Source organism: Rousettus aegyptiacus, unplaced genomic scaffold (assembly GCF_014176215.1).
Source record: "Rousettus aegyptiacus isolate mRouAeg1 unplaced genomic scaffold, mRouAeg1.p scaffold_m13_p_6, whole genome shotgun sequence".
Lineage (NCBI taxonomy): Eukaryota > Metazoa > Chordata > Mammalia > Chiroptera > Pteropodidae > Rousettus > Rousettus aegyptiacus.
In genome coordinates, this window is record NW_023416309.1 from 91,182,251 (window position 1) to 91,194,942 (window position 12,692).

The 12,692-nt window shown below is 39.6% G+C and overlaps 1 protein-coding gene across 4 annotated transcripts in view; it reads right to left on the reverse strand.

Annotated features, from left to right (window-relative positions):
- Positions 1 to 12,692, reverse strand: part of LOC107515746 (60S ribosomal protein L10a-like) — a 226,600-nt gene that overhangs the window by 94,947 nt on the left and 118,961 nt on the right. For 3 of the 4 annotated variants that reach the window (XR_004951655.1, XR_004951659.1, XR_004951658.1), the window contains exon 3: positions 6,986 to 7,095. The gene's annotated coding sequence lies outside the window, so the exon portion shown is untranslated. Of the gene's footprint in view, positions 1 to 6,985; positions 7,096 to 7,232; positions 7,332 to 12,692 lie in introns of those variants that run through there. The other variant, XM_036223843.1, reaches the window with a different exon arrangement.

Consider the following 12,692-nt stretch of genomic DNA (forward strand, 5'->3'; position numbering starts at 1 on the left):
ATGACTTAAATTAAAAATACTTCCTTTCAGTGTTCTATTGCTGTGTAACAAATTACCACCAAACTAGTGACTTAAAACAGTCATTTCACAATTTAAAACTCATCTCACAATTTCTGTAGGTCAGAAGTCCAGGCATAGAAAGTCTAGAAATCCAGAACCTCTGAGTGGGTTCTCCATTCAAGGTCTACCAGGCTGAAATGAAAATGTCACCTGGGCTATGTTCTCTTTTGGAGCCCATGGTCCTCTGTTCTGGCTCACTTTGTTACTGGCAGAATTCAGTTCCTTGATCCTGGCTCAGTGGCAACTCTCAAAGGCTTCTCTTAGGTCCTACAAGTTTTTCTCGCATCACTGCCATTTTTAAAGCCAGCAACAACAACGACAAAAACATTCCCCCATGTTGGATTGCTTTCATCAGGAAGATCTGTCTTTTTAGGGCAAACCTGATTAGGTCAGCTCCACTAAAGATAATCTCCCTTTTTAAGGTTAATTGTGCCATATAACATAATCAGACCACAGGAGGAACTTTCCCATCATATTCACAAGCCCCACTCACATTCAAGGAAAGAGTTATATAGGCTGTGTACACCGAGGGGGAGGAATCTTGAGACTATCTTAGAATTTTGCCTATCACACACCACTAACTACTCATCAAAATCTCCCAAAGCCTTAGGATGGACTCCTTTCTGGCACTAAAGCTGTAGTAGCATCTGTCTGTCCTGTCTGGTGCCCTGGTTTTCACTGGGTCATGAGGGTGACCCTGGGGGTGTACTGAGGGTCTAATGTCAGGTATAGTATTGCTTTCTACATATTGTCTCATTAGTTCTCACAGCAACCTGAACAGTAGTACATATTTTTCAGGTGTTTTTATGATTGTGAGCTGAGGGTTAGTCCTCAGAAAACACAGAGCTAGGGAGACTTTGGAGCTAGGGATTATTCCCAGCTCTGTCTTCACGCTCATTCTGTTTCTACCATACAACACCAGAATTTGCCATGGCTAAAACACCTGGGCATCCAGGAACACCTGCCCTCTACTCATTCTTCCTCCAAGACTGCTCATGCCTTCTTCCCATGATGTAGAGATAGTCCCAATTACAAATATATAGTTCCAATGTGAGTTCATGTCTTTGATGTTGATTCTGAACATTCCTTTACCATATTTAGAATTCAGAGAGCTTGATGAGAAAATAGAAGAAAGTTCTCATTTCTTTTTGGAGATTTATAGTATTTATATTCCAGAAAAAGTACTTACACCCACTGCATATAAAAGGGTCATTAATATTATCTCACCAGTACATGTAAATTTCCTTGGATACCCCTTCTGAGAGATGACTCTTTTGAAAGCTGCAGGAGCTCCCTATGGTGCTGCTCGGTTCACACACACCTACCTTTACACAATAGAATTTGTGATAATTCCTTCCTTCCTTTGACATATTTTTCTGCTTGTGATTATCTGAGATTTTAAGGAATAGAAATCTTTTAAAGAAATACAGAGCCATTGTTTAAATGAGCTAATATCAGTGTGTTATTATATCTTAGTATTATCCAGAGAGGGTCATCCAACCTAGTGTTACCCAACTTTTCTCTGATCCTTTTCATATCATGGCAAACATAGTAATTACTCCCATCTAATAGTAATTAGATGAGTTTGTTCAAAGTAGGAGGCCACTGCCTTGGGGCTCAGAGTACTCTCAGATCATTTTCAGCCTTGAGAACTGAAGAAGGCAGTATGTCTACTTACCTATGGCCCATGTGACACACAGACACACCAGTTGGGAAGCTCTCTTCAACTTAGTGGAAAATGGTTAACCAGTAATTGAGTATTATCAAGTGTTCAATTAAATAACTTTCTACTGAGTATTTATAATGTGTCAAATACTGACTCCAGGCCTAAGAATATAAGCATGAATAAAAAGATTGCCATTGCCCTCAAATAATCCACAGATTAGTGTCTAAAAAAATATACTTCATTATGAGAATAGAAAATATTTTTTATCTCTTGTGTGAATGTATCTAGTCGATAATGGGCACTTGAACTAGTGGAGAAGGATTCCAAGGCCTCTGGGTGCAAAAGGGGAAAAAATATGATCACTCAACAATATCTGCCATATAGAGAAATAGGAAAAGTAGCATAAGCATGCAAGCCACATACTTGCCAACCCTGTTCCTTTCATTGCATAAGAGTCCAACACAGGTTCTACTTTCAATTGTGACATATTATTCATATGACTATATGGTGTTTTCATTACCCTCCCTAGTAATCACCATTGTGTTAGTAATCAACGGAGGTGATTTACGCAAGTTACTTTCAAGTCAATCGCTACAGCACTTAAAAACAATGGCTTTGAATGGAGTTATTTCCTGGGAGAATGTTAAATGTTTCCGAGTTCAGATATCCAAGGAAAGGCGGTGCCCTGTATGTAAGGGAAGAGAATAAAAAGTTTTCTGGCAGCTGGACCAAGATAAAGTGTTCAAGTAAGTGCCATAGTGGCCTGGGAGTGAATGGGAGTAACTCGCTGTTTCCTGCCTAGAATTGTACTGTTGGATGCATTTAGCTGCCTCACGCAGCGCACTTTTAATTACTGATATAAATCCTGATAGAGTCCTCAGGAGATCAGAAATAACCTTTAGCCATTCTGTCTGCAAACAATAGCAGGACTGCAAAGGAAAGGTAGCTAGTGCAAGTGATTCCAAGGGAATTCCTTTACGTCCTATTTATTGCCTAAAACTCACACCCTTTAGCTGGTTGTCCAATCTGGGTTCCAACTCAAGATCTTTAACTTACAAGGGCAGATTCTAAAGTCCCATATTTCAATAGACTAAAAGCTGGACCTAAAGACTGGATGTGATGGAAGGAAAGGTTAGACCCAAGAGTGGACCAAGCCATGGTTTTAACTACAATTGAAGAAGTAGAAGAAAATTGCCCCTTAAGTAGGACACATGCTACCAGGTGCTTTAGACCTGATTCTAAATGTAAACAAAACAAAACCTTTTAAACATGGATGAGTGGCTTTGGGAGGTGCTCACAAATGTGGGCCAAGGAAGAAGGACAGCAGCCGTTGCTCATAGTGGCATAAGAGCCCTACAAGGCAGTTCTCAGATGCACCATGTGAAGAGAGACTCAAGTCAGAAAGAAATGGATTTCCTGAAATCTGTACAACAATCTAAACGGGGGGAGATGAAAAAGGAAATTCAGGTTTGCAGATAAACATGACAGGGACCCATGAGAGCCCAAGCCAGATCTTTTCACCTCTCATCATTCCAGACATGACTCCTAGAATTGCAACCAACACCAGAGATGGCCTACTCATTCCCATGTGCCCTTGAGAAAAATTTGATAAGTATTGGGTCTCGACAATTTAAATCTTTTGAATGAGGCTGTAACTTTCTTATGGGGAATGATGAAATGAATAAATATGTTTATTTCATGAACTAAGTCAAACTCACTTTCCCATTGCATTTGACCTGGAGTGGTTGAAATTTATTCTACGGAAAACATTGGTAGAGATTGAATTTATCATTTTCTTCCCAAGAGGCTAATTCTTTAAAAATAAAAACAACCAAAAAAAAAAAAAAAAAGGCAAACTAATTTTAGAGGGAAAAGAGTGTGTGGGAAGAAGAATATGAGCATTATATTTCTTTGGAGCTGCTTCTCCTCTGCTTTAGCCAAGACCCATAAAGTTGCCTTTCATTTTAAGTAAGAATCACATAGCAAGTTCACCCCTATCTATCATCAGTTTCAGAGGGACATCTGTTTATGAAAAGAGTTTATTAACTGGATATAATTGGATTCTCTTAAGAAACATGGTAAACTCAACTTAGGAACTCTCTGTCCATTTATGTAATTTGTGATATGAATTATGGTAAACAGAAACTCTAACTCTACATTGTCAATAGACAAAAGATTTGAACTATTACCCTTTGAAAATAAAATAAAAACATCCCCTTCCTTAGGCATAGAAATTTGCAGGCTACCCAACGCCTTTATAAATTCCATCATATGTAATCTTCAGCATGATCCCTATAATACAAACTGGGGCTCAGTCAGGCTAAATGACTATTCAAGGTACAGAAGTTCTATTAAAGCTAGAACTTTAATTTTTTGGACCCCAAATCTGGAGCTTTTTCCACCAAACCAGAGAGGTCTGCAGCAATGTCTACAATCCCACCATCCCCCTCCCTGGGAATACGATCAACGAATGAAGTTGGTATCATGACCATTTTTTATTTATTCTATATAAATTGGAACTTGATCCCTTCAGGTGAAAATTAAATGTGAATTGAAGAGCTGATCTCCATCTAACTGAGAGCAGAAAGAGAAATTTTAATTTGACTTACAGTGGCAGGGATTGCAAATCATAAGGCAGAGGGGCCTGAGCACAGACAGAGTGCTGAGAGCACAGAGCTTTGCAGGATGGATGGCAGCTGAACCCACAGAATGGGGCATCCAGCAAAATGGAATACATTTACTCTCAGGTTTGGAAGACTTGGATAGTAACCCATGCAGACATTTGCAGGAACAATTTTGGTCCTTTCAGTTATTATAGTCATTCTGGTGCAGAGTAGGATGCCAACACGAGTGGGTAAGAAGACCAACTTTATGTCCTCTCTTACACTTGGTCTCTGGAGGGATAGGTTCAAATACTTATCAGAACCACAGGCCTTCATTCTCCGTATCTTCAGGGGATGCATATCTAATACCCAGGCCTGGAAGGGAAGGCAAGGAGACAGGGAGAGAGAGCTGACAGCCAGCTGGGAGAGGACAAGAATGGGAACTCGTCACTTCATAGGTTTATTAGGTGCAAGCCTCCTTTGAAGAACTGCAGGAGCTTGCCCCCAGAGAGCCCATCTCTCTTGCAACCAAGGCCTGGAGGGGATCAGTGGTGGCAGGACTCAGCCTACTGGGAGGCAGTTATGAGTTTCCCTTGTCCCCAGGCTGGGTAGGGACAGACCCAAATGACCACTTGCATCTCTAATACTTCTCTAGGGGAGCCTAGGACTTATCTCCATCTCAGTCATGACAAATCTGGGATCAGGTCCTAAATACAAATATCGAACCATCTTTTCCTATAACTTCAAATATTACCTAGATGCTCATAACTCTAAAATTTTTATCTTCAGTCTAGACCCTTCACTAGCACTCTAGACCAGAGGTCAGCAAACTTTTCCTATAAAGGGTCAGATAAATTCTCTATTGTACAGTCTTCTTTAACTACCCTTTAAAACTATAAAAACTATTCTTAAACTGGCTCTGGGCCAGATTTGGCCCTCAGGTCATAATTTGTTGACTGCTGCTCCAGATCACTCTCTGTATTCTTCATTTCTCCCTCTTGCTTCTACCACCTGACACATTTTTCTTCCTCCCCGATAGCAGCAAATCTTTAAAACTGAGAGCAACATGATTTTAAGAGAAACTGAACATCATCATGCAGGAACATGAGAAATAAAATAGAGTGTTTTGTATTAGTTATCTATTGCCATGAAACAAATAGCCCCAAAATTTATGGCTTCAAACAAGAACCAACATTTATCATTATCTTCTCCAACAGTTTTTGCAGGGCAGGGATTCAGAATTGGCTTAGCTGGGCAGTGCTGGCTCAGAGTCTTTCAAGAGATTGCTGTCAAAATGTTGAGCAGCTACTAAGATTTATATGGAAATACAAAACATCTGGAATAGACAAAACGATTTGAAGAAGAACAAAGTTGTAAGAATTGCACATCCTAATTCCAAAACATACTATAAAGCTATAGTTATCAAGAGCAGTGTGGTACTATACCAGAAATAAGTCCTTAGATTTATAGTCAACTGATCTTTGACAAAGGTGCAGGGCAGTTTGTTGTGGGAAAGGTAGTTTGTTCAAGAGATGATGCTGAGAAAATTGAACTTAGACCCTCACCTCACACAATACACAAAAGTTAATTCAAAATAGATTCTAGATATAAATATAAGAGTTAAAACAGGACATTTAGAAGAAAATGGAAGAGGAAATCTTCAGGACTTTGAGATAAGCAAACATTTTATAGATATAACACTAAAAAAAAAATAGTCTTTAAAAGGGAAAAAAAGATAAATTAGACCTCATCAAAATTCAAAACTTTGGCACTGGGAAAGACAGTGACAATGAAAAGACAAGCAATAGACTAAGAGAAAATATTTGCAAAACACTTATTTGGTAAAAGACTTGCATCGAGAATTTATAAAGAACACTTAGAACTCAGCAAGACAAACAACTCAACCATAAAATGGATCAAAAGATGTGAACAGACAAATTTCCCAAAGAAGACATAAAGTGACTAATATACACAGGAAAAAATACTCAACATCATTGGTCACTAAAGTAATGCAAATTAAATCCACAATGAGATACTATTTCATATTCACTAAAATACCTATAATAAATAAAACACGCAATGTTGGCGAAAATGTGGAGAAACAAGAACATTCATATATTGCTGGTGGGGATGTAAAATGGTACAACCATTATGGAAAACAGCTTGGTAGTTTTTCAAACAGATACACAGACTTATCATATTCAGTTTCACTCCTAAGTGTATTACCAAGAATAGAAAGAGATATACACACAAAGACTTGCATGTGAATGTTTAAAGCAGTTTTAGTCACAACAGCCAAAAAAGCAAACAACCTGAATATTTATTAACTCGCAAAATAAAATGTGTTGAAAACATACAATGGAATACTATCCAGCAAAGAAAAAAGGAACTACTGATACATGCTATGTATGACATAGATGAACCTCTAAAACATTATGCTAAATGAAAGAAAACGGAGATCATATATGTGATTCCATTTATATTAAATGTTCAGAAAAGGTAAATTTATAGAGGAAGAAAGTAGATTACTGGTTGCCCAGGGCTGGTTTGATTTTCTGATATGTAAAATATTCTCCAATCATGTTATAACTGGGCAGGGCTTCAGTCATTAGAAAGCTGAAATGAGACTAGAGGATTCACTTTCAAGGAGTCTTACCCTCTTGGCTGGCACATTGGTGCTGGTTGTTATTGAGAGTCCTCAGCTCCTGCAAAAATCCTCTCCGAAAGGCTGCTCGAGTGCCTTCACAGCATGGCAGCTGCCTTCTCCTACAGCAAGTGATCCAAAAGAAGTAGAATCAGATATCTTCTAGCCTTTTTATGACCTTACCACAGAAGTGGAGTTACAGTGTTCAAACTAAGAAATCAAGAAATAAGGCTCAGTTGGACTGATTTTCTTGACTTACTCAAACTTTCTCTGGAGGCATCTGCCAAAATTACATCCCAGTCTAATCTAATGGTGGCATCCCTGAAATGAGCATGGAGCCCATCCCCACCCCTATCCAAGGGACTATAGTAAAAAAAAAAAAAAAAAAAAAAAAAAAAAAGAAACTCTTTAGTTTGTGCTTCTTAAAAACAACTCTCTTTGTTCTAGTCTTATATTTCATTGTCTCATCTACATAAATTGATAATAAAAGCTAAATGTTTCTAAAGTAAATAAATGGGAACCACTGATCCATGAGCCATGCTTCGAGTAACAAGGCTCTGTGCTATCCACTCTGCCCCATACCACACCACCATTCTCCACTGCAAGGGTCCCAAACAAACTTTACCCACTGAATTCTTAAAAATAGACCTCTTGAGAGACAGAGGCGGCTAAGGTGGCGTAGAAGGTAGAGGCCATGCATGCCTCCTCTAGCAACCTCACCAAAATTATAACAAAACTACAGAGCAACCAGGTCTCCTCGAATAACAGGTCACCTCAAAACAGTAGGAGAGGCAGAGATGAGAAATAGCCCAGTCCCACAATCACATGTGTCTATCAAGAATCAGGAAGGCTATCTTGCTACAGAGCTTACTCCCCCACCTGAGGAGTGAGGGGGTCCCGGCAGCACACAGGGCTCCCCAACCCAGGGTTCAGGTGCTGAGAAGTCCCCACAATCTCTGGCTGTGAAAACCAGCGGAGGTAGTGGCTGAGTGAGATGGAGGGCTGTGGAGGCAAAGACCCTCCTCGTAAAGGGCCCAAGCCCAACCTTATTTGCTGATGGACTTGCTCTCTCTGAGCTCTAGCACTGGGGCAGCTTGCTCAAGGAGTACCAGGGACATATGGGAAGGTGCTGAGCTGTTGAGCTTCAGAGCTTCAGGGATAGAGGGGCAGCTGGCTACTGGACAGAGGTGCAGGCAGAAGTCATCGTTCTTTTGTTGAGCTCTCCCCACTCCCAATGGTGCAGACACAGGTGTCATCAACCTGGGTAACACAGGTCATGCCAACCAGGAGATTCTCTGAGACTACACCTCTCCCAACTTGTGGGCCCACCCAAGCTGCTTCCAGTGATTTATTCCATACAAATGGGGTGTCTTGGCTCTTGCTGCAAACTTTCATGAAATCTCTCAAAGGCTCACAAAACCCAAAGAAGCAACATCTGGCCTCAGCATGCCCTGTATCTCTTCCTGAGCAGCTCCAAGCCCCATACCCATGGCAACCAGTCTCAGTTTCTGATTTGGCCCCTCGAGGCATCTATAAGCCCAGCACAGGTGACAGCCATATGTGCGCTGCTTGGTGACTCTTACCAGGTGGCCTTGAATGTGCCCAGGCTGCTGCTGAACTTGGCCTGCAGCTGGGTCCCTCCCAGGTCTGTGCCAAGGTGTCCCTCAGCACACATACTACATAAAGCCACTCTACTAAGACTGAGAGGCTTAAGAGCCCTACCTACTACATAGAAACAGACAAAGGGAGGCAGCTAAAATGGGGGAGACAAAGAAGCACATCCCACCTGAAAGAACAAAACAAAGCTCCAGAAAAAGAATTCACCAAAATGAAGACGATGCAGAGTTCAAAACATTGGTTATACAGATGCTCAAGGAACTTAGGGGAAGAGTAGATGAACTCAGTGAGAACTTTAACAAAGGTAAAAGAAAAACGAAGATGTAAAACATAGTAAAACATAATAGAGAGCCAGTCAGAAACGAAGAATACAATATTTGAGATGAAGAGTACATTAGAGGGAAGCAACAGAGTGGAGGAAACAGAGGATTGAGTGAGTGACAGAGGATGAGGTAGCAGAGGACACCCAATCAGAACAGCAACAAGACAAAAGAATTAAAAAAAAAATGAAGATAGTTTAAGAAGCCTCTAGGACAATATCAAGTGTAACATTTGCTTCATAGGGGTACCAGAAGAAGAGAGCAAGGAATTGAAAACCTATTTGAAGAAATAATGACAGAAAACTTCCCTGACCTAGTGACGGAAATAGATATACAACCCCAGGAAGTGCAGAGAGTCCCAACCAAGATGAATACAAAGAGGCCCACACCAAGACACATCATAATTAAAATGCTAAATGTTAAATTCAAAGAGAGACTCTTAAAAGCAGCAAGAGAAAAGCAATTAGTTATATACGAGGGAATGCCCATAAGACTATCAGCCAATTTCTCAGCAGAAAAGTTACAGGCGAAAAAGGCTTGCTACAAAATATTCAAAGTGATGAAAATCCGGGACCTACAACCAAGATTACTTTACCCAGCAAAGTTATCATTTAGAATCGAAGGACAGATAGACCTTCCCAGACAAGAAAAAACTAAATGAGCTCATCATCACCAAGCCGGTATGGAAATGTTGGAGGGACTTCTTTAAGAAGGAAAAAATATATATCGAAAGTCTAAATAAAGAATGGCATAACTATATATCAACGAGCACTTCAAATGAAAAAAATTAAATACTCCAATCAAAAGATAAGGTGGCTGAATAAATAAGAAAACAAGACCCTTACATATGCTGCCTACAAGAGATTCACTACAGATGAAAAGACACTCACAAACTAAAAGTAAAGGGATGAAAAAAGATATTTCATGATGGACCTAGAGAGTAGTGTGCCAAGTGGAATAAGTCAGATAGAGGAAGACAAATGTCATATGGGTGCACTTGAGTAGAATCTAAAGAACAAAACAAACAAACAGAAACAAACTCGTAGATACAGAGAACATTTTTGAGGACTACCAGATGGGAAGGAGGTTGGGGGATTGGTGCAAAAAGGGGAAAGGATTAAGAAATACAAATTGTTAGTTACAAAATAGTCATGGAGATAGAAAGTATAGCGTAAGAAATATAGTTAATAATATTGTAATTATGTGTGGTGTCAGAGGAGCACTAGATTTATTGGGGTGATTACTTTGTGAGTTATATAGATATCTAATCGCTATGTTGTACACCTGAAACTAATAGTATTGTATGCCAACTATAACTGAAAAATAAAAAATTATTTTAAAAAATAGACCTCTTGGAAAGCCTGCTCCACCAAGTCATATACATGCCCAAGCATTTCTGTGTAGAAATAGTTAATATAAATTGAGTGCCTACTAAATACCAGAAACTATATATGTATGTGTGTATATATACATATATATATATATGTGTGTGTGTATATATATATACATATATACATATATATACACACACACATATATATATATGTAATTTTATATTAAGTTTCACGACCCTAGTTATTAACAGTTTCATTTCATAGGAGCAAATTGAGGCTTAGGTATTAAATAATTTGTCAAGGTTGTGCGGCTAGCAAGTAGCAGAATTGGGTCTTGAACCCTAGAATTCTGCCTAAAGATTCATGCATAATTATTTCTACACTATTCTGAATTCCAGTGGAGGGACACAGTTTATGCTCAAACTAAATCCCAATGACTAGGACAAGGATGGAGCCATGTTGGTTTGGGGTGGTTGTTCAACTCCAATATTGAATAATGGAATCGACTTATTAGCCAGGAAGAGAGAACAAAGTATAGTTGTCATGGCTTTATGACCTTATTGTAAGTACCAGGAGACTCCCAAGAAAACTGTTAGATCTTTAGTGGCATTGAAAAATTGGAGATGTGATCAACTTGACAAAACAGGGAGAATGAGGAATAAACTTTAAAAGAAAAATATTCTAAAAATTAAAAGTCAGATAATAGTATATAACAAGAGTTGGTAACTATCAGCCATAAGCCAAATATGACCTACCATATAATTTTTGAAAATAAAACTTTATTGTAACACAACCATGCCCATTGCCTATAGCTGTTTTTACTCTATTGCAGCAGAATTTAGTAGTTGCAACAGAAACCAAATGACCTGCTAGTTGAAAATATTTACTATTTGGCTCTTTAAGAAAAGCTTGCCAACTTCTAGATACACTTGTTTGAAGCAGTTTATAGGTATCCTGCTGCCACGTCTGCTTAGAATAACAGGACATGTAGTGCATCAGGCAAGAAAGTACCACAGAATACAGAAGGCAAGTGACTCTTCAATCTTTAAAGGAAATCATGAATGCAAAGCAAGAAAGTGAGGAAATGGATTCTTTTCTTGACCATGGTCAGGAAAAGACTTTTGCTTAAACACGCCATGACAAACATTGTAAAATCAAACGAGCAAGTGTTGACCAGACAGGCTGCTGAGATATACATGTGCAGCTCCAGAAATGATGAAATGAGTGGCAGAGAACATTCCAGGTGGCTCACACAGCTAATTGTGATTGTGTGGGGCTGTGGCCCCTTCCTAAACAAACCCATGCGAACTTCAGGAAGGACAATATAAATAGAACAGAAGACAAGAGTAAACAGGCTGTCATCGGTAATTCAACAAATATTTATGGAGTGAACCCAGCTATCATTTTGGCAATAACAAGCAGGAGCAGGAATAAGAAAAGCAGCAACATAGGGCTACGCTCCTGGTTTTTATCACGTTTAACCCTTCCAAGAATCCTACAGTTAGGTACTATTGTTTTGTAGATGGGGAGATTGAGGCTCAGAAAGCTTACCCAGGTAGTCAGTGTCCACACTAATTGGAAGATAAGGGTGCCAGGTTTCTGCTCAGGATGGGGACCAGTTAATAAGTCACAGGTGGCACAAATTCCACCAGGGCTGGCAGTAGAAGAGAACATAGGAGTCTCTAGTGCCTCATCTGCTCCAGAACAGGCGTTGACAGACTGCTCAGCAGATCCAGGGTAAAAACCCTCCAGTGGTTCTTTGTTTATGGAGATAATCACTTTGGAGGTTTCAGTCCTTTTTTTGTGCATTTGTGCTTTTGAGTCTGAAAACCACAAAGGATGACATCTGGGCACCTGAGGCCTAAAGATAAATGACACCATCACCCATGGGCCTTGTGGAATTGTTGACATCTCCACTGATTACTGGGTGGGGCTCTTCATAAGGAATGCATGGAGAGCCATGCTAAAAACCATCATCTTCCATTAAATTTTTCAATCACAGAACTCCTGCGATCCCCTAATCTAGGTGTCCTCTGCTAGGTGTCTGTGTGGGAAGAGTTTGGCTTAATGGAGACAGAAAATAGACGTGATTTGACCAAGGTCAGACAGCTAATTAACAGCAGAATCTAGGCTAGACTCTCGATAAATTAACTCCAAGTCCAGATGCCCCTTCCTCACATCACTGTATCACAGCAGTTTCTCTGGGGGAAAAGTAGGTCCATAAAGAGCCAAATATAGAGTAGAACTAGTAAAAATAAAATCTTTGCCACATGCAACAAAAAATGCTTTTTTTCTTTCTTCCGTGTGTTTGGCTAAGCAAAGATGGGATTGTTGGAGAGTGAAGGAGAGAGTTGGAGAAAAGATGTTTTCTTTTCCTTAGGTGGTGAGAAGCGACACAGCCACTCAAAGCGGCTTATGAGAGCCAATAGGTAGCATCTCTTCCTAACC